General features: G+C 33.3%; 1 pseudogene; it reads right to left on the bottom strand.

Moving 5' to 3' along the window:
- Positions 1 to 5196: 5196 nt before the first annotated feature.
- On the bottom strand, positions 5197 to 5315 carry LOC111745456 (annotated as a pseudogene).
- Positions 5316 to 6096: the final 781 nt, after the last annotated feature.

Genomic DNA, 6096 nt, shown 5'->3' with positions numbered 1-6096 from the left:
AGCACGATCTTTTTCCTGCCTCACTGCTGAGCTGGGGCATCTCGTCATCCTCTCCTGCCAACAGACAAGGAATAACACAGTTAAAAAAAAAAAAAATAGAAAAAAGGAAACAACAGCCAAGATGGAGTCACTTTTGCTAAGCCACGTCTCCAAACCAAAACTTCATAACTAACCTAACTGCAGTTTCGGCCTCTCCCAGGAATAGAACTTTAAAACAATCAGTCTGGAATTTCCTGATCAAGACTAGTGAGGTAATTCACATGATAAAACCCAAGCCATTCCCTTGCCCCAAAAGAAAAAAAATCTGGCCTGAAAATAATGCATTCTTTTCTTTTGCTAATAACTCTACTGCCAAACCCTCCTGCTTAATAAAAGCAACCGCTCTGAGCACCCTTCTAGTTGCTAGATGGGATGCTGCCTGCTTCATGAATCACTTGATAAAGCCAAAAAGACCTTCAAATTTACTCAGTTGAATTTTGTTCTTTAATAACGCCTTTGGCTCCTCTGGTTTTCAGGCTTTTGGACTTGAACTAAATTACATCCCCAGCTGCCCTGGGTTTACAAGCATGCTTATAAACATGGGATTCTCAGTCTCCGTAATCACAGGGGCCACGTCCTCAAATAAATGTGCATATGTCATTGGTTCTGTTTCTCTAGAGAACTCTGCCTAACAGAGGCTTTAAATGTATATTTTTTAAAAATCTCGTAGCAGCAAAATTAGCACATTTAATATATAGAAAATATCTCTCTTTCATTTGCTAAATGAAATTAGCAAATGGCCCAGCTTAATGAAACTTAATTTTAATTTTACAAGTGAGAATTTTTTTAATATGAAAAATCATGATAATTTATATTCCCATGACAACCATATCACTTCTGAATTGAATTCATAAGTAGACAGGGAGATGGAGAGTGAGGAAAAGGAAGAGATAGAAAGAAAAACAGGGAGGTTCGCCATGACTTTTTCACCAAGATGAAATAAATAATGTCTTTGCAGTTTTTCTCTTTTTCTACAGAAGCCCTTTGCTTTCCAAGGGTTCTTCCTCAACATAAATGTGTTCTAGAATTATCTCTTTTTTTAGCATCCAGGTGTTTTTAACACCCAGTGTTCCATTAGAAGAATTGCATTGAAAGAAAGATTTCCTTTCCACTTTCTTTTTTTTTTTCTTTTCTTTCTTCCTTTCTTCTTTTCTCTCTCTCTCTCCCTCTCTCTTTCTTTAACTTAGGAGAATGATAATTGTGAAAGGGAGTTGGAAAGAAGAATTCGAACAGCACAGATGCGGTATTATAAGGGTCAAATTTAGAAAGAGGTGCTTATGAAAGTTCAGGATCTTCAAATTGGTTTCCTTAAATATGGTCCAACCCTTTTAGCTCTTGAAGAGTCTTCTTGTGCCCATAAAGGTATGTATACTCCAATGTAAAAGCCTCTGGTCTAAAAGACAATCACAAGGATAATAACAGCTATTAGTCTGTTATTTCCTCATATTGGCTAGTCTCTTCAGATATATTATTTATAAACTGCGTAACACTCCCACGAAGGGAGTATTAGATTTCTAACGTAGAATTTGAGATTTGAATACATGTAAATTTCATGTAACCCTGCAGGAATATAACCAGTTCAGGTGATTCCAAAGCCTCCATACCTCCACTATTCAAAGCTGCCACTCATATAAATTATAGTTGAGACCTTTTGATCAGTTTTACAAAATGAGGCCCAAAATGTTATACAATGGTAAACGAGAACCTTTCATAGATATTTTAAATATAATCTGTGCGTACGATATGCTAATGAGGATCAAGACCTCTACTTATTCAAAGTACAGATTGTGACACTAGTGGTTATATTTTTTATTGTGAAGTAGAATTATTTTATGGATCAATATAAATGCTTAGATTGATACTTCATTTATTTATCTTTAAGAATTCTGATACATGCTATGTAATGGAGTTTAGTATTCTTTTATTTCTCATTTATACTCTTACTACTGAACAAAACATCTGAACAAAAACATAAATGAAATATTTAAGTAGTTTTAGGGTAATTGATTATGTACTTTGAGATAGTTTCCCTCCTCAAATCTGTACAAATATGTATAAGTTAAGAAAAGGGAAACTGGAAAGATAGCATTTGAATTCAGATCATAACCCCGATTTGTAAACATATAACCATCCCAAACTGTTTTTATAAATTTAACTTTTTCTAATTTAAAAGCATTTGGGAGTGCTTAAAATGCCTTACCTATGTAAATTTTCTCTGATCATCTTTATGCCATCCATAGATTTCCCAGTCTACTAAAATAACAGAGACAGAACACTCTCAGTGGAAGTTCTAAAACTAATAAAGTGGAAGTCCCAAAAGCACTGACTCAGATGAAACAGTTTGAAGGTTCAGGAAGGTCAGAGCAAGCCATGTCTCTTCATGCTGACCTTCCTCTTGAAGGCATCCAAAATGCCTTGCTCATTGCAGGGACATCCTGAAGTTTTGGCTGCTAGTTTTTTGTTGTTGTTGTTGTTTTTTAATATATCTATCTATCTATCTATCTATCTATCTATCTATTAATATATATATATATTTATATATATATATTAATATATATTTATATATATATTAAAAAGGCTCCTTTGATAAAGTATAACAGGATCCATAATAAATAAACAATCTAGATAAATGAATATTTGATAGGACCAAAAGAAGTTGCATGTAGAAATTTTAGTCACAAATCACTATTTCAACATGCTGTAGGAGAGAAATGTATAACTGAAATGAGCAAATGAATAAAAAATTCTAGATGATGTGAAATTAATGGAATTGTATAGATTGTTTTTAAACATGACTGCTTGAACAGTAAACACAATAGCACCGCATATATTTAAATTAGAAAAAATAAGACATTTATTAGATATTCAGTTTTAAGGTTTCAGAAATACAGTATAATTTTACAGAGTTCTAAATTATATGTATGTATTGGCTTTATTCATGTATTACATATAAAGAAATATTGAATTTAGAGTTAGTGTATTTGGATTATTATCCTACTATTGCCACTAGATGACTATGATATTGAACAAGTCAGTTAGATAATTTGGGTTCCTGTGTCCCCTTGGGTAAAAATAATACAATACATATTTATAAGGCAACTAATAAGGGTCAAGAACTGTGTAATTGCCAGAAGTTTAAAGGTGATTGAGGAAGAGTTGCTATCATTTAAGAACTTAGAAGTATGTGTATATTATGTACATGTGTGGGGGCATGCATTGGAGGGAGAGAAGAAGACAGCATTTGAGGTATACATTGAAGGATGAATTATTTTTTTAAAAAAGGGAAGCAAAGTATCTAAAAAAGAGATGGAGGAATGAGAACATAGAGTTGTTGAAAAATCAATATTTTAAAATGTGCGATCCCCTTCAATTTTACGCTTAAAAGAGTTGTAAGTAGCAAGTCATTGAGTTCATGCTTTTGGTCTTGCATGTATCAGGTACTTTATAATGTCAATAAATGCAGTAGTTTAAGTGATTATAATGAAGGAATATTCAGGAATTATAATACTGAATATAAAAGATTCGATGGAGCAAGAAAACCACATAGTATAGGATATTCGTTTATATTTTTAAAAGACTAATATAGTATTTTGACTGTTTTTAAATATATAACAGTTTTAAATGGTAGAAAAATAGTATTATTGGTCATTGACAAAGTTTATATTCCTGAATACTTATCTGGAAAATTAGGAAGGCACAGAGACACAGTGACCCACTTGGGTGGAAAAAAGAAAACTGAGGAGAACGTTAGGAGCATAAATTCCTTTTAGAATCAGTTCAAAGTAAATGTTGCTTTGTTCCCTCTTTCTGGCTCCCAACGAAGCCCACATTTCTTCAGGACAGAACTTTATAGTCACTAAACCAAGAAAAGATATGAATACAAATATAAGTCCTCTGTTGTAGACAGTCTGAAGTGATTGCATTCCATAAAGCATGTAGGAAGGGGGAAATACACCAAAAGGCAATATTGCAATTCTGCCATGACAGTTACGACCCTCTCAAATGCCCTTTAATGTCACCTAAGAGAACATTTTCAAAGCGTACAATATAAAAAGCCTGCATGTTGTTAGTTAGCTTTATCACTACAACAGCTGACTCATGATAACCCAAAATATTTAGGATTGGTTTTGGAGCCAGGTGGTGGACCGTGAAGAATATGTTTTTAGAGATTAAACTAATAATGGCAATGTTATATAGTGGAAAAAACATTTGGTAAACCTACTGTCCAAGAATATTTGAGAGGAAGAACATATACTTAATGTGTTATGGCTCTAGTCAAAGAAATTCTTAGAAGACAATTACTAGATGAAATTGTGGTTTATTATCAACATTAGGTAAAGTAATACAAGGAGTAGGTGAGATCAGAAAAACAAATCATCTACTTTGAAGAAGTGAAAGGGAAAGGAAAGAATCCAGAAATTCCAAGACTTGGAGGGATACTCAATGAAACATTGCCTATCTTTTACCAGTGAAAGATAAAATTCAGATACACTTTAAGCCATAAGACATTTGTTAAAATTTTTTATTGGATTAATGGCCCCAGTAAATTCTTTTAACTGGACAAAATTACCCAATGAAAGGGGTCAAGGTTGAGGTGCATGTACAACTGATAATCACAAAGCACTTGTAATTGAGTTTATAGAGAGAGAGAGAGATAGGTCTTCAAAAGAACTGCTGGGTGAGGGAAAAAAAAGTATATTTATGAAAGCAACTGAGATTTGGGGATATCAGTTATTCGAAATTTCAGGCAAAGTTAATTTATATATATGAGGTGAAGGTGCCTAGGAAAAACATTATCTCTTTCTTTATCCCTTAGGCATGGTTTAAGACACTATTAAAGAAGAAATGAAATCTAACACAGTGGTTTCCAAATATCAGATATGACAGGTTGTAGTCCTGTGTACTATTTTCAAATTGATCTTAGGTGATCAATCAGGATACTGAGCTAGATATAAACTGTCTGCTCCAAGTAGCAATCTACCTAACCACAGCCCACTTTCTGCCAGAGAGAAAGGCATAAAAGGCTATTTGATTGGAAGCTATAGTTTTCTTTTCCTTTTTTTTCTTCTTTTTTTTTTTTACGCAAGGCAACCCTTGCTTAACCTCACCGATTGCAAGGACCTTGTCAGCTTATGATCCCTTATTTTTTAATTATTTTGCCTACAGCACCTGGTCTTCATAGGTGGTCTCCCATCCAAGTACTAACTAGGCCCAACCCCACTTAGCTTCCGAGATCAGACGGGATCTAGCTTATTCAGGGTGGCATGGCTGTAACTGGAAGCTGTAGTTTTCCAAGTTGTTCTAATAGTATACTATATTACAAAAAAGGTTTTGTGCTACACAATGCAAAATATAAAGATAAATAAAAATACGAATGTTTTTCTGACTCTAGATAGGGTTGATAAAACATAAACAAGACAACTGTAAGAAGCAAAAGAGTAAGTGAAACAAGAAGAGTCAAAAGTATCATAAGGTTTAAGAGGACAGAAAGATAGAGTGTAGAGAAGAAAGAGGACAAGATTTAGAATATGAAATACTTGGGCTTGATTATACAATTAACATATATAGGCTTGGGTAAATCAATTTAACCCATGTGAATTTCAATATCATAATCTATAAACTGTGGCTATAAATGCCTAGAGCTTTATTATAAACATTTAAATATGTCATATCTTTAGTACTAAGCAAAGAACCTAGCACACTAATAGATGCTATGATTATGGAGTTACACAATGGAGCAGGAAGGTAAAAAAGGGTTTGATAGGAGAAAGTTATAATTGCCATAATGATTTGCAAAATATCCAAGATTCCCAAAGCCTAAAAACTTGGGAGGGATAGGTGATTCTGTCATTACCACAAGAGAGAAGATTTTAAATTAATGTGCTTAAATATCAACCAGTAGATTCTGATAATATTTTATTACATCTTATTTCAAAAAGAAACTTGGTATAAAACAAAAAGACAGAACTATTTGAGGAAATAAGTATAGTGGATTCCAATTCATGAGAGTAAAATGGGTATGATGCTATATAGAGTTTATATGTTTCTCTGCCAAAC

The sequence above is a fragment of the Pteropus vampyrus genome, unplaced genomic scaffold (assembly GCF_000151845.1).
Source record: "Pteropus vampyrus isolate Shadow unplaced genomic scaffold, Pvam_2.0 Scaffold155, whole genome shotgun sequence".
In the NCBI taxonomy this organism is placed as follows: domain Eukaryota; kingdom Metazoa; phylum Chordata; class Mammalia; order Chiroptera; family Pteropodidae; genus Pteropus; species Pteropus vampyrus.
This window is presented reverse-complemented; position numbering and strand designations above follow the sequence as displayed.